The following is a 25665-nucleotide window of genomic DNA, read 5'->3' as shown; positions in this document are numbered from 1 at the left end:
TGAAACTCAAATTCCTGTCATTATTTAGTGAATTCATTCCAGTCCTCACAGATCTTCCTCAAAAATCCAGAAAAACACAATTTTTATGAGGAACAACAGACCAAAAACATGAGGTAAAATCTAGACATTCTGTAAAAATCTGGACAGTTGAGAGGTATGCAATCTGGATAATGCTTAGAATGTAATTAACAAGGTTTTTTAAGCACCCCCTAAGTGCTGTTAAGATCAGAACTTCCTTGCACTGTGGAAGCACTTAGAAGGTTTTTTTCCCCCTCAATTTCGGAGCACGATAATCTCCATGCACTACAAAGATCCAATGAACCCGCAATTATACTTCTCAACAGCAGCTGCAGGGCAAAAAAAAAATCACTTGCAGCTTTCTAAAATGTAGTCATTTGCCTCATTTAACTACGTCACCATTTATAACTCATCTACACCAACTTAATGATTTTACTGTACTACTGTTTTGAATTCTTGACCTGAGGTAATAGCTAAACTTCAATAAGGGATAAGCAGTTCCTAAACAGGAGTGAATGTGTGGTTGACAGAAGCTCTTAAACGTCACATAACTATGTGTAAGTCATGTCTTTGCTCTGCTGTAAGTCTCCAGCCATGGCTAACCTATGTCCACAGAATGGTTTTCACTTAGCTCAGGCAAAAAAGCAAATATCATATTCTTCTGAACTCCCTACCCAATGGAAAAGCTTCAGCACAGTCCATACTCCCAAGGACTCTAAGAAGGTATAGGAACCCAGTAACTACTTTTTTAAAATGCAAAGAATAGTTTCTTCACTTTTTTATCCTACAACAAAAAGTGAAAAAGTCTTGACATCAACAAAAACAAATGGGATTCCATGCTTGCAGCCTTAAATCAACAGTGTTTTGTTATCAGATACACAATTTAAATCTGGTATCACAAATACAAATTACATCTAAGTTATAAACAGAAAAACAAACATACAAACAATATACAAACTGCCAGTTTCAGTTATTTTCATTATATATAATTGCTATATCTGTTTATGTCAGAGTTCTTATGTTGCCTTAATACCAGATCAAAACACCAGTTATGTAATTTAAAGTCACGAAAAAGAATATGAAATAAAATAATACAGTTACACCATACTACACCAAGTTTTAATTTCAGGACTGTTCGACCATGCCTCAAGAAAGGTGAAGTTATTGGACACTGCACTATGAGCCAGCGTAAATTACCAAAATATGAGTGCATTTGAAATGCCTCACATTTTGCAAAGGATGTATATGCAGGTATCAGACTGGTGTTGAGTTTGTAGCTGACAAATAACTCTGATTTTGCAGAATATCCCAGATTTTGCCTCATACTTTTATATTGTCCCTCTTAAAATTTTACAGTCTGGACTGTGAACTCTAGCATGGTAGGTTGGTCAGTCACGTATTTGCACTGCAACTGGTGGGGTGCACAGTGCCTGCATTTTAAAAGGCAAACAACTTCTATTGCAGAATTTTGTAAGAATTATGAACAGCATTCTACTGCAACAGCAGTTAAGTTTTCCTTTTAAAATACAGGCAGTGCGCACCCCACTAATTACTGCAAATACGTGACCAATACAGGAGAGGTTGTTGTTACTCTTACTTTCTTCCTGTCACATGGTTTGCTACCTTCTACTGTGGCTGTGCTACCTGCTTCTGGCTGTTATTTTCTTCTGCATTTCATTCGTCTGACTCCATCGCCGAGTATTTCCAGCTAGCCTATATAGATTCTAGGAGTACTGCTCTATGTGACATGATGTCTCAGACATCAATTTGAAGATACAAGCCTGTGGAACAATGTTCTCTCTGACTGGCTGCCACCTGCAGCTGTAAACAATTTTTTTTTTAAGTTAACTCTTTCTAACCAAGTCCTTTGCTGGCATCATCATGTATGCACCTATACATTGATGACATTGGAGAATGCACGATGACATCTGTATCAACTAAAAAATGTAAATAAAAAAAAAAGTTGGGATTCAAAGGGGCCCCTCGGGAACTCATGGCACCCTATTATTTTACACCCAAAAATGGGAAATTCCAAGGGATTCAGTATGGTTGAGAGGTATGACCTGTAGCAGTCAATGCAATGGTGATAGGTATTACCAGTAATACTAAAAGATAAACACCAAAAAGTAATACTGTCTGATAAAACTTTCTATGTATGTCAGTATAGCTAGATATCCAGTGCACTTGTTTTCTCAATTCCTTGCTGCAGTGTATTCTTACTTTTTGTCATGCTATAACAGGGTTTATAGCACAGCTATTATGCTAGTATTTTGATTTACTTGCATTTGTCTCTGAATTGTGTCAGTAACACAATGAGTTGTCAGCCTTATTTCAAACTACAAGGTATGCAGCACTCATGCACAAGCACTGGCATTAATTAAATTATACGTGGTTTAGGAGCCCTGCTGCAGTACTAAGGAGTTACACCACACTAATGGCCATGGTCATTATGCTACCCAGTTGTCCATCGTGGCCTATTTCAAGCAAGTAGGTCACATAGGGTATGTGTGCCTATAAAACCTGGCTGCACAGTTCTCACATTTCTCCATGCTACTGACTAGATGTAGATGGGCATTTCACTACTGTGCTGCATGTCAATGCGCTTCACATGGTCTCCATGACATTTCTGGACTCGAGCTAGTGAACAGATATGGCTTCAGTGGGACCTGAGTATAGCAGGTCTCCCATGTAGTTTACTAGGGATACCAAAATGTTTTACGCTTGCTGAACATGTAGGAGATGGCACACCTGCTAAAGGACTATTAAGGTCCCATGTATAAGGTCGATAAATGACACTCACTTACAATGGTGATGACTGATGTCACTGGCATGACCTGGCCTGGCAAGCAGTACCAGCATAAATACAGCGATCTGCTGAGGTGCTGCGCAGACCTTCTCTGCCAGTGAGAAGAAGATGTTAGCGAGAGGGACAGCTTCCCCATTACTATACGTTTCATAGTTGGTTGAGTTATTTGTACAGTAAGCCTAAAATTGTTGGTATAGCCACTTTCTGAAATTATGTGTCTGTTACATCCAATACTGTCTTATTTCTGTTTTGTAGTGGATGGTGAAATAGCAGCCCACAGGCTAGTCTGCCAGAGGAAGCTGGCCAGACTTATCAGGTACAGGGTAGATGAACTGTATTGCTGCATTTTCTGTATTTGTGCTTAATCATTTACCACAGCCACAGCTCTGAGCCTTTTTTGTATTTAACTACTCAACCATTGCTTACTTGTCCATTGCATTTGCAGACTGCTATATTTCATCCATTTTAACTGCACTAATATCCTAAACCGTACCACTTATGCTGCATTTGCCATCTGTATAACAGCTGTCCTGTTTACCTCAGCAGTGCGGATTTTTTTGACTTTTTAATTATTGTTTACTTGTTCTTTGCTTATGTAGATGGCTACCTTTTAGACTTATCTGTCCTGCTTTACTACACTGTGTTGTTATCTCTCCATTTGTCTTGGGTGTGTATATATGACCATACTGAACCTGTTTACCACAGCAATCAACAGTCAGTTAGTTAGTTTTTGTGGTTTACTTTCACTATTGCTTTATTGTTCATTGATCATAAACATTGGCTTCCATCCATATACTAGCTACTGTCACACACCACTGACAGTTACACTGCCATGCATACCTCCACTGTTATCCACAGTGCTATAATAGACATTTTATAGCCATTGCTCTACCTCAGTATGCTGCTGGTTCTCCGTCTAGTACTTGTCTTGATAGAAGCATACGTCTCATTCACTGTAGTATCTGTGTCCTGTTATGCTTTCTCTCTCATTGTTGTTCTAATAATATTTCTCCATTTATTTTTATTTTTTCTACAGGGCCATTGATGGATCAGACAGCAGTTAGGCAGTGGTCACCATATTCCACAACTGTCTCAACACCAACCATTGCGTCCCCAGTAGTACCCAGGCCTGCTTCTCTGCAGAATGACAAAGGTCGTCCTATAGAAATGACCTGATAGACTTATTGATGACCTGAAATGCCTCCTCATGCTGCTGGTAGAGTAGAATAGCCACCCACCCCCAACCATCAGACCACCAGTGGCGGGGTCCTTATCTGTCACTGCACCTTCCCTGTGAGTAGTTCAGTCCTCTCCAACACCAGTTGTCTGTACTTTGTCTGTGTATAGCTACTGTGCCCACCTTTTGTGTCACTACCTCCTCATTAGTCTTTGTATGTGTTATATGTTGTGTCACTACCTCCCCATCAGTCTATGTGTGTGTTATATGTTGTGTCACTACTTCCCCATCAGTCTTTGTATGTATTTTATTTATTTTACATTTGTTGACCAGGCTAGTCTAACTGGATATATATCCATTTTCAGTAGAGGCCCGGGGAGAAAAGCTCCAAGCATAGGCAGCGACATATCATATAATTACATGCAAATAGCAAACAGAAATAAAAAAGTTAAAAAACAATTTATGTACAGACATTTTTTTTTTTTTACAAATATACAGACATACAGTGGAGGACAGCATATTTGGAATAAGAAAAACTCTATTAAAGTACTAGGAAGGAAATCTTGTTAAATACTAGTTAGAGGCAAGGTTGCTGGTTAACCCAGGTAAATGTAAAAGAACAACAGAGTAGAAAAGTCTAGGGAGAGTGAGATGGGGATTTAGATATTAGTCAGGGTTAGAGCAGGGACATAGCCAGTGTGTAGTAAGGTATTATTTAAGGTTTTTTTTGAAAAGTAGTGTGGAAGAAAGAGATGTGAGTTCCTTTGGAAGCAGGTTCCAGGTTTTTCCCACTGTGTTAGTGAATAGTGACCCCCCCTGCCTGGTTGTTTGACTTAATAGTGGAAACTAGAAGCTTATTAGCTGAGCACAGTGTTGGCAGATTTTTATATGGGGTAATCAGATTAGTGAGAATTGGGGTATTCTTGGGGTGGTAAAGGATCTTTTGGGTGATGGTGTATTGTTGATAAAGTAGGTGGTTCTGCAGTTCTAACCATCCTAGTTGTTTGAGGTTGAGACAGTGGTGGGTTCTGAAAGGGGTACCAGTGGCAAATCTAGCAATGTTGTTATAGCTGGTTGTAAGTTTGCTAAGGTTGCTTTTAGATAGATTGGTATAAATGGCAGAAGTGTAGAATAGGGTAGAGATAAGGTGGGTCTGGGCTATAGTAATTCTAGCTTCTGGTGTAAGGAACGGTTTGATTCTATAAAGGGAGCCAAGTTTTCTGTTGACAGATTTTATAGTAGCATTAATATGATCATCATAGCTAAGGTTGTGGTCTATTGTAATTCCTAGGAGTCGGGTTGTAGTGTCTGGAGTTATGATAGTTCCATTGTTAGAGGTTACTGTGAAGTGAAATTGTGCAGACTTTTGAGTAGGTGCAAAAAGGAATAATTTTGTTTTTTTTTGGTGTTAAGAAGGAGGAAAAGTTGCATGAACCAGTTTTCAACAAGATTAAATACTGTTTGGGTGAGGGTCTGGAGAGAGGTAAGGGACTCAGCTGAACATATTAAAGTAGAATCATCTGCATATTGTATACAGGTGGCTTGTGGAATTTTGGTATTTAAATCATTAATAAAAACTGAGAAGAGAAGAGGGCCTAAAATAGAGCACTGAGGCACTCCAGTGTTAACAGGGAGGTGCAGAGATAGGTTATTATCCCACAGTACTGCTTGCTGTCTGTTTTCTAGATAGGATTTAAACCAAAGTAATGCCTGTGGGTCAAGGGATAGGGCTTTTAGTATGTCCATCAGTAGGTGATGGTTAACCATGTCGAAAGCTTTTGAAAGGTCAATAAATAGAGCAGAAGAAAGAGAGTTTTTGTTACGCTGTTTGTTGATACAGTCAGAAAAGGATAGTAGGGCAGTGGTGGTACTATGAAATGGCCTGAAACCATGCTGACAGTTAGCAAGTAAGTTGTTATGGAGAAGGTGGTCAAGTAGTTGTTGGTGGATGCATTTTTCCATTATTTTGGCTATTGGAGAGAGTAAGGCAATTGGGCGGAAGTTGGAAATCTCAGTACAAGTACCACCCTTATGTAGAGGGATGATATGAGAGACTTTCCAGATGGAAGGGATTGTGCTTTCTGTAATTGTTCTATTTATAAGGATGGAAATGGGATAGGCAATGGCTTTTGCTGCTATTTGCAGGTATTCAGCTGGTAGACCATCAGTTGAAGGGGTGCATGGTTTGAGTTTTTGAAGGAGGGTGCAGACAAGGGATGTAGGTACGGGTTGTATATGAAAGTAGGGAACTGGGCGGTTTGTGGTGATTAATGGGTTTGTGCTAACAGGTGGTATTGTTTTAGCTAGAGTTTGAATGGCTTCAATGAAGTAGTTGTTAAAGGCAATTTGCTTATGGTTGCTATGGGAGATACCTGATGGGGCAGGAGTTTTAGAGTGCCCTGGCTTAAGTAGTTTGTTAATGCCTGACCAAAATTTTTGTGGCTTTTGCTGGTGAGTTTGTTGGAGGTGAAGGTAATAGTTTTTTTTTTTATCGAGCAGAATTTCTTTTTTGGTGGCATTTCTTAGCTGTTTCAAGTAAAGGTGATCTGATGGGTTTTTGGAGGATCTCCATTTGGTCCAAATTTTGTTATGTAGAAGGATATTTTGCCTGTTTTTTTTTAGTGAGCCAAGGTCCAATTTTGGTTCGTATACAGGTAGACTGAGAGGGGGCATGGTATTCTAGGATTTGTAGGAATTTTGTATTCAAGTAGGTCACCGCTTCATCAAGTTGAAGATGGTGTAGTGGTGACCAGTTACATGCCTTAAGTTCATTCTGGAAGCTCTCTGGAAAAAAGTGTTTCTTAGAGCATGAGATTTTGAAGTTATTTGAGTTGGGGCTATGGGTTTTTTGTTTAATTATATAGGTTAGAGCGTGGTCACTAATGTCATCTGGAAGGGTACCTGATTTATATTTGTCAGGATGGCTGTTGATAAGGATCCAGTCTAGGATGGTTTCTTTACTGCCTGGTTTGTGAATTCTAGTAGGGGTGGTTATTATTTGGGAAAAGCCGTGTAGATTTATGTGGGTCATAGAATTAGGGGAGTTACATGTGGCCCAGTCTATATTAAAGTCACCTAGCACTATGGTTTCCTAAGGTAGGTGAGTAGACAGGCAATTGAGGATGTTTTCAAGAATATTGATATTATTACCAGGGGGAAGATAGCAGCAAAATAGGTAAATAGATTTATAGTTGTTAACTTGAAGTTTGGCAGTAAGGGTTTCTGCATTTGTATCTAAGGGTAGGAGCACATTGAAGGATGTGACCTGAAATTCTGTTTTATAGAGAATGGCTACACCCCCACCCCTTTTGACTATGCGGTCACATCTCAGGATGTTGTATCCAGGAGGGGTGATTTCATGGTCATGAGTTGTGGGCTTTAGCCCCAAGTTTCTGTAATACAGAGGATATCAAATGAGTGCACATCTAGGAGTGCATGAAGTTGTGAAATTTTATTGTTAATGCTACGAATGTTGAGGTGGGCTATCAGGAGAGAGTTAGAGGGTCTTTTCGTGGTAGTTAAATAATAAGAAGTTGGATTGAGTTGGTCATTGACAATGTTGTTATTGGGGCCAGGGTTTGGATGAATGTCGCCATCTAATAGGGGGTGTTGTTGAGGTGCTTGTATAATCTTTAGAATTTTGTAATAGTTATTTAAAGTGTTTTTGTTTTGAAAGTAACTAACATGGTTGGCTCTATGATATTTTGGTAGTATATAGATTAGTGGAGGTTATGTTTATATGGTTGAGGGTGTTTAAGTGAGAAGTAGATTGAGTTTGTTGGTGGAGGTGGTGAAGTTCAATAAGTGAATAATGTTCATAAATGGTTAGAGTATAGGGTATAGTAAGAGAAACTATGATAGAAGTTAGGAGTAGCAGGTTTGAGTATGTAGTCCTTAGTATTGAGGCCATTAGGAAGAGTAGGATTTCAGGAAGAATAAAGATTGAGATTAGAGTAAACTGTAAGATAAAATAGAGGTGGCTATAGGAGAGAAAGTTGTATAAAGATATCAAAAGGATGATTAGAGTGTAGAGGGTAGGGAGAGGATATAAAAGCTGTAAAGTTGTTAAAGGAAGTAGTAGTGGGTGGGGATGAGTAGTTAATTGGCAGAGGCATGTGATACATTGATTAGGGGAGGGGGTGTGGTATCAGAAGTATAAAGCTAGCTGCACTGGGGGTGTATGGGAATTGGGGGCAGGGTAGGGGAGCGAAGTGAGCCCGAAGGGCGAATGGAGCGGGTTAAGACAAGTAACTGAAAAGTTTCAGCAGAAAACAATCTGTACGCACCAACTACTGAGGTACTTTCAGTTGATACAGGTAAGTGAGGAGGGAAGGATACAGTATTTGAGATGGAGAGGGGTAGCTGAGTGCTATTTAAGTGGAAAGTAGCAGAGAGAGTGGTAATGAAAGGGCAGGAAAAAGTTCCTTCTTTCTTTGTTAGATTAGGATCAGATCTTTAATTAGGTTCACTATCTTTAGGTTTCAGGGGAGAAAAAGGTAGATGTACAGAAGCAATAGGCTAATTCAGGGTGCCACCTAGTGGTCACAAATTGTATAGCAACCAAAGCTAGAGTACAGAGATGGAAGGAAAAAATAAAAAAGAAAAATTACAAGGTTCCATGAATAAATTATGGGAGATAGCCCAGGGAGAGGAGAAAGTATAAATATTAAGGGGTAGAGAAGGGGGTATGGCTTCTGGGTATCCTGGCTAAGTAGAGCACCTCAATGGGTACACAAGTTCTTAAACCAGTGATTCAGCTTTACCGCTAGGTTAAGATAACAAGTACTTTCTTGCCTCCTTGATAGCAGGGTTCCTAAAACCGGGCGGCAAGTATCTTTTTATATGAAGAGATGCTTAGAATAGTTTGCAGGGGTCCTTTTCACCAGGTAGGTAGAGGTATCAAAACCTTGTTACAAGATAGAAGATTTTAAACCTGGGAATGGTCGGGAAAATAAGAGAAGAAAAAATATAAATGCAGGGTAAGAAACAGTCATTAGCATAGACTCAGGTAGTAACACAGCATTTCCGTTCCAACACACTTTTAAGCATTCATTAATGCAATTTCAGACATATAGCAACACAGTATTACTAGTCCAGGTAGGTAGAGGTATCAAAACCTTGTTACAAGATCGAAGATTTTAAACAGAGTCAAGGACGCTGGGGCCAGGTACGCACAGCAGCCTGGGGGTATAATATGTTGTGTCACTACCTCCCCATCAGTCTTTGTATGTGTTATATGCTGTGTCATTACCTCCCCATCAGTCTATGTGTGTGTTATATGTTGTGTCACTACCTCCCCATCAGTCTTTGTATGTGTTATATGTTGTGTCACTACCTCCCCATCAGTCTATGTGTGTGTTATATGTTGTGTCACTACTTCCCCATCAGTCTTTGTATGTGTAATATGTTGTGTCACTACCTCCCCATCAGTCTTTGCATGTGTTATGTTGTGTCACTACTTCCCCATCAGTCTTTGTATGTGTTATATGTTGTTTCAATGCCTCCTCATCAGTCATTGCATGTGTTATATGTCATGTTACTACCTCCCCATCAGTCTTTGTATGTATTACATGTTTTGTCACTACCTCCCCATCAGTCTTTGCATGTGTTATATGGTGTGTCACTACCTCCCCATCAGTCTTTGCATGTGTTATATGGTGTGTCACTACCTCCCCATAAGTCTTTGCATGTGTAATATTTTGTGTCACTACCTCCCCATCAGTCTTTGTAGGTGTTATATGTTCTATCACTACCTCCTCATCAGTCTTTGCAGGTGTTATATGTTGTGTCACTACCTCCCCATCAGTCTTTGTACATGTTATATGCTGTGCCACTACCTCCCCATCAATCTTTGTATGTGTTTTATGTTTGTGTGTCTGCCCTACTGCCATCCTTGTACCCTGTTTCCTACCCATATGTACCCCATACTTCTTTTCTCCTTCCCTTTTTTTTTCTTGAAAAATACAAATCGACACCTGACCATCAAAATGTACCCTTTTACCCCACCTCATTCCACTCTTCCATTCCCTTACATCTTCTGTGTCTTCCTCTACTTGTTCTTCCACATTTTGACTGTCCCATCAACCCTTTTTTTACCCATTTAAAAAATAAATTTAGTTGAAGCTTTGGTGGGTAGTTACTGTACTGGCTTCCAGCAGTGCCCATGTTGTGGATACATGGCTCTTTAATGCGTGTGTGAACATACATTGTGTTAGGCATGCTACTCGCATGCTGATGCTCTCTAGTCATGTGACAGCACAATTAGTCCACTCACATGCATATGGCTCCCACTTTTATGATACTTTTTCTCCATTATACAGTACTGTGCCAGGCATGTCCACATTATCTTGCTACATATGCACGCCTAAGTCTCTTTGGACAATGTCATGCTACACCCACTATGATACTTATAACAGCAATGTCCTAATATAATTCATTCTGAATACTCTCCTTAGGACCACAATGGGAAGCACTGAGAAATTACAGTGTTTGAGCTTCTTGGTGATCATTTGCTCTAAGTTTGCACTTTGGCTATGAACCTAATTATTTACAAATATATGCTTTGTGTTTACATAAGGATGCACACACACACACACACACACACACACACACACACACACAAACAAACACACATACCTATACATAAACAAAAATGGGATTTGTTTCTATATGGCCATGAATTGCTAGATTTTGGGCATGTGTCCCAAATGAAACACTGCCTGTAGTGCAGGTCTACTATTAATATATATAAAAGGAGCATAAAGGTAATCCATTTGGCATTCAGCTCTTTATATGCAGGCAGCATCTATTTAAGTATCCATCATGTGATAATAAGGAAGTCAAATTTCATGGAGAGATGGATGAAAGTAAGGAAGTATGGCATTCAGGAAAGCAGAACTACATAGAAAATGTGGAGAAGAAAATTGAAAAGAAGCAAAGGAGAAATAAGAGTCAGAAATGTTCACCTACTGAGTAAATATCATATTCTGAGAAAGTATTATATTCTGAGAAACTAACAGTAGTATCTTTAGACTTGAATACCCAGCTAATATTGCCTTATACTATTTTTCTGCTTTTTTGTAGACACAATGTGCAAATGAGGCATTATTAATGTATTGGATGGTGACTCATGAATGCATATTTTTGCATGCAGTACAGATCTCCCTTCAACTGTTTTTTTTTACTTTTTCCTTCCGATATGTTTAAACTTAGCAGCCATGTCATAAATGAGTAGTCATAGGTATCAAATGTCATCAGTGTTATTTGTATTTTAAGCTGCATAAGATGCTAAATGACGTGCTTAGTAACATAGCTCTGCTCAGTGAAGTGTTAATTTTGTATTGTGTATCATGAAGTAGTATTAACTTACACAGTGCCAAATGCCACCTAATCTGCACTGTAACTTAAACCTAGAAACGTTTTATCATTACTAATTAAAGATCACAAATAGATTTTTTCCTACCAACAATGAACTCAGGGCTTTCTGTTGAATGACTACATATCAGTGGCATTAAATATTAACAATATAGGAAATGCACCTTCAGAAATAAGCATCAGGATCTAGCATGAACTTTAGTCTCCATGAAATTGTGTCAGTAGATATTAAAACTTTGTCTGTTTGATCAGCCACCTAGTGCAGCATAAGTAATATAGGCAGGAAGATATGCCAGGGGGTTGATTTGAAGGCTGCAGTATCCACATGATACCTTACATCTGAGTTATGGAGTTGGGCGGCTTTTTGTGTGCACTGGAAAGGAAATCATTCATCATTCACATGTGCCTGCATGCACACACATACAAAATACAAGCATACAGATGCACACGTGCGCGCACTCACACACACACACACACACACACACACACACAAACACACACACACACACACACACACACACACACATTTGTTTTCTAAAACTGTGAGGAATTTCTTCCTAGATTTTATTTCTGCTGTGCCTTATATAAAAGTATCATGTTAAACAGACAGTAACTGTGGTGGTTGTGCTGCGGTAGCGTTGTCGCCTCACAGTAAGACGATGTCCTGTTCAATTCTCAGCTAGAGTGTCTTCTGTCTGGAGACATGCGTGAATGGACGTAACTTCGTTGAAGGTTGTGTGTCAGGGCTGGCAACTCGGCACGTAAAAATCTACCGCCAATCATTAGTGGATGGGAGTTCCACTGTGGCAACCCCTAACTGGGAAAAGCCGAAAGACTCAACATCATGTTAAACAGACAAATTAAAGGGCCAAGTCTATTGTGAATGCTCACTTTTTGCAAATGCAAGTTGTTAAGAATCACTGTAGAAGGGGGAAAGAAACAACTAAACTGTTGAAAGGCAAACAACTCCACTATGTCTTGCTGTTTTTCTCAGTGTAAAAAAACATGGAGGCCACCTTCTCACCAAACAAAAAATAAAAACTTTTCAGTGGGCATTGCATACTATCACCCACACCTCTGCATAAACATACCAAATCAATATATACTAAGGTTGTCAAAAAGTCACTTCCTAAGCCTTTTAGAAGCAGGAAGATAAAGCCTTAGCAGAGGTATGTAGACTCAACACCACCACCATCACATGTAGTAAAACGTCAGCAGCCTGCAAACTGTAATAGGTTTACTGCCTGTAAAACCACACATGCAAATAGAAATGTCCTAGTAACTGGTGACGTCATTATCTGCACACTGATTCAATGTTTCAAGATCAGACAAGGCCAGAGTGATGGGTACTTGTATCATTGGCACCAGAGTCTGGGATATTACAAGACCTCTTCAGTCCCTTACACTGGGCAAATACGAATATGACCTTGTGGTAGTCCATGTGAGTGTGAATGACTTTAGTTGCTCAACCTTGAGAGATATTTTAGTTATCACTATGCATGTATCAAATGCAGGTAAGACTCTGTTCATTAGTGAAATCCTACCTTCGCTCAGAGTGATGCCAAGATACAAAGAAAAGATAATAGGCTTCAGCAGTTGTCTAAGTACTTGGTGTTATTGTAGGGGGATCCAGTATGCATCCGCTTCAGATACGATGGCAATCAGATCAACTTGTCTCACAAATGGTGGCCTGTACCTCTCCTCCTCTGGCCTCCACTTATTGACCATGGCCCTTGACTCCTTCACAGCACCTTTTTAAGATTGAGTCTCACAACTGGACATTCATTCCAACATGGTAGATAAAGACAAAGTTACAGCAAAATCTGAATTGAACTATAGTATAGTCAAGCTTCTCAATGCCACAACTCTCAGTAATAAATTTCCTGATCTCAAGGCCCTCCTTCAACTCGAATACATTCATGTCTGTGCCATAGCTGCGACTAATTTTAATTGCAAAGATTGTGCTCACTTATTAGCTGGGCTTAAGACTTTCTGCACATTCAGACATGATAGAACTATGAGTGTTTTTTTTCAAACCATATCACCTCTAGGTAGATTCCATTAAGCCCCATACAGAACACACTGAATTCGTAACATTTCAGAATTCTTTTTTGTCTCTTATAGTGGTGAGAAGATATACTTATGAGGGAGTGAGAGAAGAGGCTACATTCCGGAAGTTGGTGTATAATCGGTGCATAATCGGTTTATAAGTCCAAAATTCTGCAGTATACATATATCTATGAGTATACTTTTAAAGCTCGAAGTTTCAAAACTTCAAATTTCTTATGGTCGAGACCATAAGATCAAAGTATTGAATCTTCGAAACTGGAAAAAAAAATAATAACAACATTTTTATACGCTCTTGCAGAGGGGGCAAACTCCCCTGCACCTCTTGAGTGGGGGGCTGCATCCCCCACACCCCCTGCTAATTAAATATATCAACTCCCAGATCACACTGCAATGAGAAAAACTGTAAATTTCCCATTCTGCACTATATGGCAATCTCCATTTAAACAGTTTAAAGCTTCAAAACTTCGACCTTATGGTTTCGACCATAAGAAATTGCTTTAAAAGTAGACACACACATATATATATATATATATATATATATATATATATATATATATATATATATATATATATATATATATATATATATATATATATCATTATCAAAACTCCCAAAATTCAATATCTGTTTTGTTGACACACTTTGGTCAGCAAAACAGAAGGTCAGCAGGTGTGCGAGATCAACACTGAGGAATATGCCCCTTCCCCAGGGATTATGCAATCTCAAAGTTAGTATACATAATTAGCAGAGGATGTGGGAGGGGGCCTGCTAAAACCTCAGGGCATACAATTTAGGATGTCTATCTTTTTTTTTAACCTTTTCCGGACAATGTTTATACTGTCAGTCTACTGCAGGTAGTTTAGATTAACTTCAGTAAATCCAGATATATATATATATATATATATATATATATATATATATATATATATATATGCGTGTGTGTGTGTGTGTGTGTGTGTGTGTGTGTGTGTATAGATATATATATATATATATCTGTATACAGAGAGAGAGAGAGAGAGAAAGAAAAAGATCCATTTTTTCTTCCTTCTGTTACTTCCATTTGTAACATTTTTTTCACTCATTGCTCACTGCCTTGGGCTTGTATGTGGCTGGGTCTGTGCACCTGTGCACCATGGCACGGTTATCCCATTTGTATACTGGGCTCCTTCACTTGGTAGTAAAGGTAAGTGGTTCCAGCTTATTAGTTACTGATTTTTATTTTTTTTTTTGTCTAGTAGACAACAATTTGAGCTACAGCTACACAGAGTAAATCAAGAATATTACGGTTTCATACTTTAGTGTATTGAATTAACTTAAACAGATTTATAGCAGAACATCTCACAGGGAAAATTTTCCTTTTCAAATAAAAAGTATGTATGTGACAGAAAGAGGCATACCTCCTGATTGCATTCTTACATGAGAACTAATTTTTCCCCACTGAGTATAGGGGTTGTCTCCTAACTTGCTGTCTGTCACATTTCTGACCCAAATGATTTGTTCTGTAAATTTTTCTCTGCTTATGCCTCACACTTTCAAACAAGATTAAATAAGCTTTACCTGACATAAAACTCCATTTATCAATACTGATTTAATGCAGAGATCATAGCCATTTCTTCAGCATTTACTCACTTTACTTCTTCTCAATTCCCTTATTAATCTCTGACCAACTTTTTATTTGTTCTATGCCACCTTTCCTTTCCTATGTTTACAATTACCTTTTTAGTATTTCTTCATTTTACCAACTTTGTATAATATATTCATGCGTGTACTGCGAGGGATCCAAATGAATAGATGAAAAAAGCAAGAAAAGAAGTGTAGTATCACTGTGCTTCTGGAACTGAATTCATCCTCAAGTCTATATAGACTTTATTTTATATAGCATATATAATGGAAAATGTTAGGTTAAAAAAAAAAAAAAGACAGCTGGGTACACAGGTTCCAGGATAGAAAAATACCCAATCTTGGGGAGCACATTGGTGCCAGGACTGAAAAAAAAGTCCTCAGGACATGAAAACACTCCTACAGGGTGGACGATTCCCCCCCCTCCCCCATTGTAGAAGGAGAAAATAGTCCACAAAAGCTGACAGGCCAAAAAAAAGGGTCATAAAGATGACAAAGTGGATTACTGAGGATAAAATTGGGGATAAGGAAGTGACGGTTTCTTTCTGAAATTGGTACACCTTGTTTGCTGTAGCATAGACTAGATTCAGACCTGCTGAATCTAGTTTTGTTTGAGCACTAATTCAGGCCATCTTTTTTTGGAGAAGGTTCCCCTGCACTCTAGTGGCAGGAGTGTGCAGTTAGAACTTGTCTGATCGAAGACTGCTGGAACGGAGCTCAGTTTTTAGCTTTTTATTGGTTAATTGATTAATTTGTTTAAATCAGTTTGCTCATTTGCTAGTGTTATATTAAAAAAATACACTTTATGCATCACCAAGTGTTACCAGCGCCATAAAGTCTGGTCTTCAAATCTTCCCTTAGAACTAGCCAGTGTTTTACTTTTAGCACTCAAATCAGTTTCTTTGAGCTCAGCACTTCTTCAGAACTCATTGTAAGCACTAAATAAGCTACAAATTACTACAGCACTCAACATTCCCCATTGTCTAGAGAAAAACAGTTGTTAGTACTTAATAAATAAACACCTATCCAGGCATGTCTAAGGGTCAGCTCCTGGTGATTTCTCCTATCTACCTGATGAATCTGGGCATCTTGGGGCAATACAGCAATTGTACACAGACAACACTCTCCTCCTATCACCCAACACTACAACCTGTGAGAGATGCACTTATATAGCCAAACTGAAAGCAAAGCTCTCTTCACCCAAGACTGGACAAGGCAGTCAAGAGAAGGTAAACATTTGCACCACACCACACTAATCACATAGTCCCTCAAAACCTACACCACCAAAGCACACACATAGAAACACAAAACACACACCTACATTCGCAGAACCTTTCAATAAAAATCTGCTCAAGCAACAGAGACCTCCAAAGCAGAAACGCAAGCAGCCTCCACCCCCCAACACAACCCAAATGACACATAGCCAACAAGCTCAGTGTCACTCAAACAAAGCCCATAAGGCGTAACAATGTACCCAACACTCTTGTCATAGGTGACTCTATAGTCAGGCACACTGATGTTCCACTCACCAGGCTAAACAAGGAGAAAGGTACTGTCAGCTGCCTGCCAGGTGCCAGGATCTGCCACATAAAGCATGTACTCAGTTCACTTCATAACAAGTACAAATATGACTCTGTCATTGTCCATGTTGGTGTGAATGACCTGAGATGTACCTCCCTGGAGTACATGAAAAGAGACATGGAGGAGCTGTCCAATCTTGTAGCCCAAGTAGATATGACCCTAGCTCTGAGTAGCATCCTGCCATCACCCAGAATGATACCACAGTACAAGGACAAAATGATTGCCTTCAACAATTGGCTAAGCTTCTGGTGTCATTCTAAGGGGATCCAGTATCTGTCTGCCTGGGATGACATGATCGACAGACCATGATGCTTTGCCAGAGATGGCCTGCACCTGTCGCCCTTGGAATTCCGGATACTGGCTAAGGCTTTTTCCACCCCTATAGTGCCTTTTTTGGGCAAGGTTCAAATGACAAATTCATCACCTTAACAGGTACAAGCAAGTAAAATCTGATGGTAATGCTGCTCAATGCTAGAAGTCTAAACCTCAAAATGCATTCACTTAAGGCACTCCTTAAAATGGAGAACATCAACATCTATGCAGTGAGAAAGACCTGGTTTGAGAATCCAGAGAGCACCTCTGCATTACCAGGCTATAATTCATACCACAGCTTTCGGCCATCTAACCTGGACCAAAACACTAAAGGCGAGGGTGTGTCCATATTCATTAAGGATAACCCATAGTGTGACATAGGGATAATGCATCCAAGGTTATCCAAGTGCAACTTACTCCGGGAAAGACTGCAATCCAAATTGTAGCTTGCTACGGATCCCCCACCATGCCCCAGGATTCCCACTCCTCATTTCTTGATACACTGAAAAATATTAGGGTACAACCCAACACCCTAATAATGGGTGATTTCAACCACCCCACCATTAACTGGGAAAACTACTCATGTACCAACTCTTTTGCTCAACGTTTTCTGGAATTCATAAATTCCAATGCCTTGGATAAACTTATCCACACCCCCACGAGGGGCACCAATATCCCACACCTGGTCATTACCAACATGGACGACCGGTGTTCTACACCAGAGGTCAATTCCTCATTGGTCAGATCCGACCACAAGCTAATCACCCTAGACATTCACATCCTGCCCCCACCCCCCATTAGGGAAACCACTGTAAAAAATTTCTCCAAAGCCAACTTCATGCATCTTAAGACAGAAGTGGCAAACTTCACGACACCCATGCAGATGGACAATAGAGGTACCACTGTTGAATCCCACGCAAATGCACTTTATAAGCACTTACATCAGCGCATGGATTGTGCTATCCCTAACAGAACCAAGATGCTGTCCTCCAAAAAACGGAAGCCAATCTTGTGGTCGCCTGCCATAAACAAACTCTACAACACAAGATAGAAACTGTTGCAAAAAAGAGTAAAATCTCATGACTGGAGGAACTCCCTGGTCAGCCTCAGTAAGAAGCTGAGATCAATCATAAAATCCTCCAAAGCTAGTTACAAAAACAAAATCGCCACAGATTCTAAAGACAACTACAAAGCATTCTGTAGCTATGTCAGAATCTCAATGGTAACACTCAGATTTGCTCTGAGTTACAGCACAATGGCACAAAATATACAGAACCAACGGATATTGCCAACATTCTGGCAGATAGGTTCAGTGCTAACTTTACTCCCCTCTCACCCCCTAAAGGGCCCATCTCTATACTGGAAGAATGCAAAGTTCCTATAATCATGGCTGCACAGGTAAAAACAACACTCTCCAAAGCCAAGAACACAGCATCCATGGGACCTGACAACCTCCCAGGCTGCGTTCTACATGAACTACAGAATGAACTGGCACCCCACCTAAGTACCATGTTCAATCATAGCCTCACCTCAGGTTTTGTGCCCACTGAATGGCGCACAGTGATAGTTATCCCACTCCACAAAGGGGGAGCCACCATGGTCCCCGGGAACTACTGCCCCATTAGCCTGACGAGCCTGGTCTGCAAGGCCATGGAACGTATCATCATGGAACTTATAAACAAAGACATTGGAGATCTCTAAACTCTGGACCCCAAATGGTTCTGGTTTGTAAAAGACAGATCATGTCTCCTAAACCTGATAGACTTCTTTGAAGCAGTCACCAAAGCGTAGACTAGGGTAAGGTGGTTCACACAGCCTATTTACATCTCTCCAAGGCTTTTGACACCATCCCACACTCTGGAATTATAGATAAACTCACTAAACTAGGCATAAATCCCTATGTCACAAGATGGGCTGCCAACTGGCTTACTGATAGAACCCACACTGTGAAAGTAGCAGACTCCAAATCCGACTTCAGACCAGTGACAAGTGGAGTACCACAGGGTTCAGTCTTGGGTCCTCTCCTGTTTGGTATCTACTTCTCTGAAGTACAGGCTAACACAGAAGGTCTTTGGCTAATGAAGTTTGCAGATGACTGAAAACTAGGAGCCATAATCGAAACTCCTAACGATGTGGACATCCTACAAAAGGACTCACTGAGACAGATGTCTGGTGTCAAAGCCATGGCCTCAAGCTCAGTGCCAAAATGTGCATTGTCATCCCCTTTGGTAAAAACTCTGTACCCATGAACTACCACTTAGGCGGTAGTCTACTTAACACTGAAAGTATGATAAGAGACCTTGGGACACAGGTGGACAGTAGTCTCTACTTTGATAGTCACATCACCACAGTAGTCAGGAAATCCTTCTATGTGGCACACCTCATCACAAAAGTTTTCTCATCCAGGAAAAAAGAGGTCATTATTTCCCTCTGCTCATCACTCATTAGACCCATTATAGAGTACAACGCCCCTTTTGGTATGCACCTCACAAGACATCTACAGCAACTAAACTGAATAAACGAAAACCAGGACTAGTTGCTTCAGGCAGAACAAACAGACACTTTATTACATGAGCGCTTTCGGGAAATTCAATGACTTCCCTTCCTCAGACAAAAGCATATGCTTGCAAGCTTCAATAAATAGCAAGCCTTAATGCATAAATTAAACAATCAAGTAATTAACAAAAATCAGACATTCTTTAAAGATAAATCAGTTAAAAAGCCAAATGTAAGCTTAGGAATTAAATACTACCCATAAAGCAGAACTTTAAAAAGGCACAAGCTGTAATAAAAATAAATTAAAAAGTGCCAAGGACACCAACACTTACAAAATTGCTACATAGCAGAAAACAAATAAATCAACATAGAAAAGATAAAATTTAATTTAATCTAAACCTTTTTAGAAAAGGTGGGCAAAAAAAGACTAAATAAAAAACAAAAGCAAACAAAATATAAACAGAGCCACCAAAGGCATTAAGGCTTGCTATTTATTGAAGCTTGCAAGCATATGCTTTTGTCTGAGGAAGGGAAGTCATTGAATTTTCGTTTATTCAGTTTAGTGTGTTTACATCGTACCTTTGTCTATCTACAGCAACTAGAAAGGCTGCAGAAATACCTCACAAAGAGGATTGCTGGCCTCAAATAGATGCCCTATGCAGACCATCTCAAAAAACTCCAGTTTTACTCCATTGCATATCGCCTGCTTAGAGGTGATCTATGCCTAACATACAAAGCTATGTAAAACCCAGAGCTGTTGGACATGCTCCATTTAAAGAAATCCCAATCTCTCCGAGCTACATGTTCTAGGGACCTAAACCTTGTCACCACAATAAACAGAACATGCTGGAGGGATAGATTCCTGTCCCAGAGACTTCCCATATTCTGGAACAAACTACCTATCTATATCAAATAAAGCTCCTCATTAGCACTCTTCAAGAAAAATCTTGATGATTGGATAGGAAATAGGAAATTCACCCCGGGGATCACTTCTCTGGCTTTGCTCGACAATGGCACAGGAAAATAATTTTCTTGGGTGGTGAAAGCCAGGGTACCTTTTTGGTTAGGCTTATATAGGTCCTAGGGCCAATAGCCTAGTACCTACCTATGAACCTATGAACCTATTATGTAATGTTGCTGCTGTACAAGAAACACATACTTTCCAGATATGAAATATTTAGAAGGATTAAGAGAAAAATAGAGAAAAGAAAAATCTTACACAAGAAAAACTGACAAATGTTTCAAACAAAAATGTGTATTCATTAATACAACAGTTTTTATGAAAAACATTACATAGATGATCAGTGGTGCCAGAAGCTGTTAAAGATGAGGGTGGGTGGAGGGTGAGAGGGGAACTTAGTAGTCTAAAAAGAGCAATGTTTTTAAAACTATTTACTATCTCAGCATAGGTTCACTTAAAGAACATTTTAAGCTTAGCCAGTTTCCTGTTTGTTGCTTGAATTAATGTTTCCTGATTGGTCTTATCCTTCCCATGGCTGATAATCATATATTAGCCCTAGTGAGAATAAATTGGCGGCCACAGTGGTGCAGTGGTTAGCATTGCTGCCTAGCAGCAAGAGATTCTCCAGTTTGATTCCCGACTGGGGTGCCTTCTGTGCGGAGTCTGCATGCCCTCCCTGTGGTCGCTTGAGTTTCCTCTGGGTGCTCCGGTTTCCTCCCACATCCCAAAGACATGCAGTAGGTGGATTGGACACTCTAAATTGGCCTTAGGTGTGAGTGTGTGCATGTGTGTGTGCCTTCTGTGGAAGGGTGGGTGCCGCGTTGGCAATTGGCAACTCAACACCGTAAAACTCCACTGTCAATCACGAGTGGACAGATGATCTGCTGTGGCCACCCCTAACTGGGAAAAGCCAAAAGAAGAAGAAGAAGCCCTAGTGACAATAAATGTGAATTAACATTTCCTGATTGGTCTTACTCTTCCCATGGCTGATAATTGTACATTAGCCCTAGTTAGAATAAATGTGAATTAACATTTCCTGATTGGTCTTACCCTTCCCATGACGGATAATTATATATTAGCCCTAGTAAGGATAACTGTGATCACACCATAGATAATTTGAGGGGACCCATGTAAGGGATGCAGCCTTTTAGGAACTGACCCTATCCATTAGTAGCACGAGGGGCAATCCTAGGGTTCATTTTCTGTTACCCATCCTTAGATCCAAGTTGCATTTGAATATGGACAGGGATGAGCTTTGTTTTACTTGAATGAAGAGTCTGTTCTGGAACAGTAGTATCCTCTGTGATATATATCCATCTCACCACACCATTCTATTTAGATAACGGGACTGAGTATTTCCGATGACATTTGGCATGCTGATGTTCAGTAGGTCCATCAGTATTGAGTTGGAGGATGCCTTGTATGCCAGACACAGGTCACATCATAGCACTCTGTAGGATATAGAGTATAGTGATAAGGCTTTGAGGTGGCCCATGCAAGACCTATTGTTTAGCACTTATATCCTTTTAGTAAGGTATCTGTGTGGACATTCCAGTTGTTACATGTATCTGAACAGATACATGCCAAAGTGGGCATTATGCAAAATGATTGCCCTAATGAGGACTTAGTAAAGGGGGACAATAACATTTCTAGATCTAGTCACAATAACTTTGTTCATAAACTCTGCAATATAGAAAGACTTTCTTATGACACTGGGAATATGTTGGTCGAATGTTAGGTCACTTCTCACACAAGTTCCCAAATGCCAAACAAGTGGGTCAACTCTCGGTGGGGGGGGGGGGGGGCAATTTGGTAGTCCCCTGGGGAAGTCAACTTCCCAAAGGAAACAATAATGTTTTTTTTGGCGTTTAGTTTCAATTCATTATTGTGGCACCAGTTATTGTTTGGGATAAACCTTCCTACATGATGATTAAGTAATTTGGGGATTCAATAATTGCTCTTAGCTTGCAGTCATCTCAAACCTAGTTAGCCAAAGTCCTTTGCTATTTCCTTTTAACTCTGAGAAGTAGATGCCAAACAGGAAAAGTCTCAGCACTGAATCCTGGAAGACTCCATTGGTGACTGGTCTCTTTCTAAAGAGAGCCTTCCCTATTTTGATCTCCTGCATCTTGTGAGCCAGATGGCAGTTCAACTTTTCTACTATACCTGAGTAGGGGATTGTGTCAAAAGGCTTGGCCAGGTCAAGGTAATGTGGTGTGAACTGTTTTACCTTCATCTATTACTTTGGTGACAAGAGTAAAGCTTAAAATTTGCCCATGATTTTGAACCTTTCACACTCTCTCCTTGATTCTTGCCCTAAGAGGTTGACAGATCAGAGCATACATTTGACTATCCCTGATTTTGTGTTGTATTTTTGGTCTCTTCCTCATAGGATTTGTGGTTTTCTGGCAAATTTATGAGGATTGCAAAACTTAAATAATGATGGATATTTGAGTTTCAGATTTATAGACATCATATCCTTCAGAAAATGCATGCTAAAATCTGTTATTCTAGCAACTAAGCATATAAGAACAATGTTACACTTAAAATCTTTCCCTGATTCTGGGCCTTGGACCTTTTTCTTGGCTTTTTCCCTTGATCTTTGAGGTTTTGATTTATAAATAAGAACTGTGAGCAAAAGCTGTTTATCACTTTCAAGCTCAACCTGCTGCATTTCTTTTTCATTTGTTCAATTAAATAAAACAGAAGTGCAACAAAAACTGGGCAACTTAAAAAAAATAATAATAAATAACCTAACTGAAGGCTTAAAGTCAGGCAAGATGCTTTAATAACTTTTTTGTAAACAGGATAAAAATCGCACAGTATTTTTATTGTGATTTTTATAGGTTCATAGGTTCATAGGTTTATACTAGGCTATCTGCCCTAAGGCATTTATAAGCCTAGCCCAAAGTTATGTGGCTTACGCCACCCCTTATGTTAGAAATAATGTGCCCATTAGTTTGTTGTGCCTCTGTCCAGCAGTGACACAGAGATGATTCCCGGGGTAAACCTACGATCTCCCATCCACCGGTCAAGATTTCTCTTGAACAGAGCCAGTAAGGTGCTCTTCCTCACATGGACCGGGATTTTATTCCACAGCATGGGGAGTCTCTGGGTGATAAATCTATCCCTCCAGCATGTCCTATTTATATCCGTGCTAAGGTTTAAGTCGCTTGCTCTAGTGGTTCTGGTGGATTTGGATTTTTTGAGGTGGAGCATGTCCATTAATTCCGGGTTGGTCATGGCCTTGTATGTCAGGCACAGGTCACCTCTGAGCAGACAGTATGCAACTGAATAGAGTTGGAGTTTCTTCAGTCTGGCAATATATGACAGGTTTTGGAGTCCCTTTATCCTTTTGGTGAGGAACTTTTGGGGTCTCTCCAATTGCTGCAAGTGTCGGGTGAGATACATCCCGAATGGGGCATTGTACTCGATCATTGGTCTGATAAGTGAAGAGTACAGGGGAACAATGACCTCACTTGATCTGGATGTGAATCCCTTCATGATCAGATGGGCAATGTAGAAAGTCTTTCGAACCACTTTAGCAACGTGAGTGTCAAACGAGAGGCCACTGTCAACCTGGGTACCCAGGTCCCTGATAACCTCTTCTGTGCTTAGTGGGTTGCCATCTATATGGTAGCTTGGGGTTACCTTGTTTTTCCCGAAGGGTATGACTATACACTTTTTTGCGTTTAACTTCAGGCCATGGCTCTGGCACCAGCTATCAGTTTCTGTGAGACCCCTCTGAAGGATGTCTGTGTCCGATGTACTATCCACTATGGCACCCAGTTTGCAGTCATCCGCAAACTTTGTCAGCCATAGTCCTCCTATGTTTGCCTGTACTTCTGAGAAGTAGATGCTGAACAATAGGGGACCAAGGACTGAGCCCTGTGGGACACCACTTGTAACCGGCTTGGAGTCTGACATGGCTCCAGCAACTCTAACCCTGTGGGTTCTGTCCTTTAGCCAGTTTGAAACCCATATTGTGACATATGGGTTTACATTTAAGCTGGTAAGTTTCTCTATGATACCCGAGTGGGGTATTGTGTCGAAAGCTTTTGCAAGGTCAAGGTAGGCTGTATGGACTGCCTTTCCCTCATCAATGGCCTTGGTAACTGTTTCGAAGAAGTCGACCAAGTTCAAAAGGCAAGATCTGCCCTTGACAAAGCCAAACTGGGTTGGGTCCAAGGTCTGCAAGTCCCCTATGTCCTTGTTTATGAGTTCCATTATGATCCTCTCCATAGCTTTGCAGACCAGGCTTGTTAAGCTTATGGGGTGGTAATTACCAGGGTCCGTAGAGGCACCGCCTTTGTGGAGTGGGACCACAGTTGCCGTGACGCCACTCCTTGGGCACATGTCCTGTGGTAAGGCTAAGATTAAACAGCTGCCTTATGTGCGGGTTTAGTTCTTCATTGAGTTCATGTAGCACACAGCCGGGGACACCATCCGGTCCCATTGATGCTGTGTTTTTAGCTTTAGAGAGAGCAGCTTTCTCCTGCGCATTTGAGATGTCTGGGAGGCTACACTCTGTTGGGATAGTTATCTCTCCTTTGGGGAGAGGGGTGAAGTTTGTGCTGAACCTGTCTGCCAGTATGTTGGCAATGTCTGTGGGTTCAGTGATTTTGTATCATTTTGGACTAATTCTGAGCATATCTGGGAGTTTCCACCCAGGTTTCTGACATAGCTGAAGAAGGCCTTATGATTGTCTTTTGAATCTATGGCAATTTTTTTCCCAAAGTTGGCCTTGGATGATTTTATGAGGGATCGTAGTTTCTTGCTAGTACTGATCAAAGATGCCTTCCCTTTTTGGGATTTTGCTCTATCATGTAATAGCTTTCTCCTCTTATTGTAAAGTTTGTTTATGGCTGGGGTCCACCAGACTGGACATTTGCCCTTGGTGGAAAGAGTCTTGGTTTTATTTGGGATTGCCTGATCCATGCAGTCCTGAAGGTGTTCATAGAAGGCATTTGTAAGGGCTTCTGCAGATTGGGTTGTGGTTTCCATTGGCTCGGGGGCCTTGAAGGATACCACACCTGTCTTGAGTAGTGTGAAGTTTGCTTTAGAGAAGTTCTTCACTGTGGTCTTTTTTGTTTGGGGTGGGGGGTGTGTGGATTTCTAGTGAGATTAGTTTATGATCTGATCTCACCAAAGAGGGATATACTTCCTGTGTGGAGCATTTTGTCCCCATGTTTGTGATGATGAGATCTAGTGTATTTTCTCCTCTTGTGGGGATGGTGACTAGTTGTTCC

Source organism: Protopterus annectens, chromosome 7.part0 (assembly GCF_019279795.1).
Source record: "Protopterus annectens isolate FY-2018-M chromosome 7.part0, PAN1.0, whole genome shotgun sequence".
Lineage (NCBI taxonomy): Eukaryota > Metazoa > Chordata > Ceratodontiformes > Protopteridae > Protopterus > Protopterus annectens.
This window is presented reverse-complemented; position numbering follows the sequence as displayed.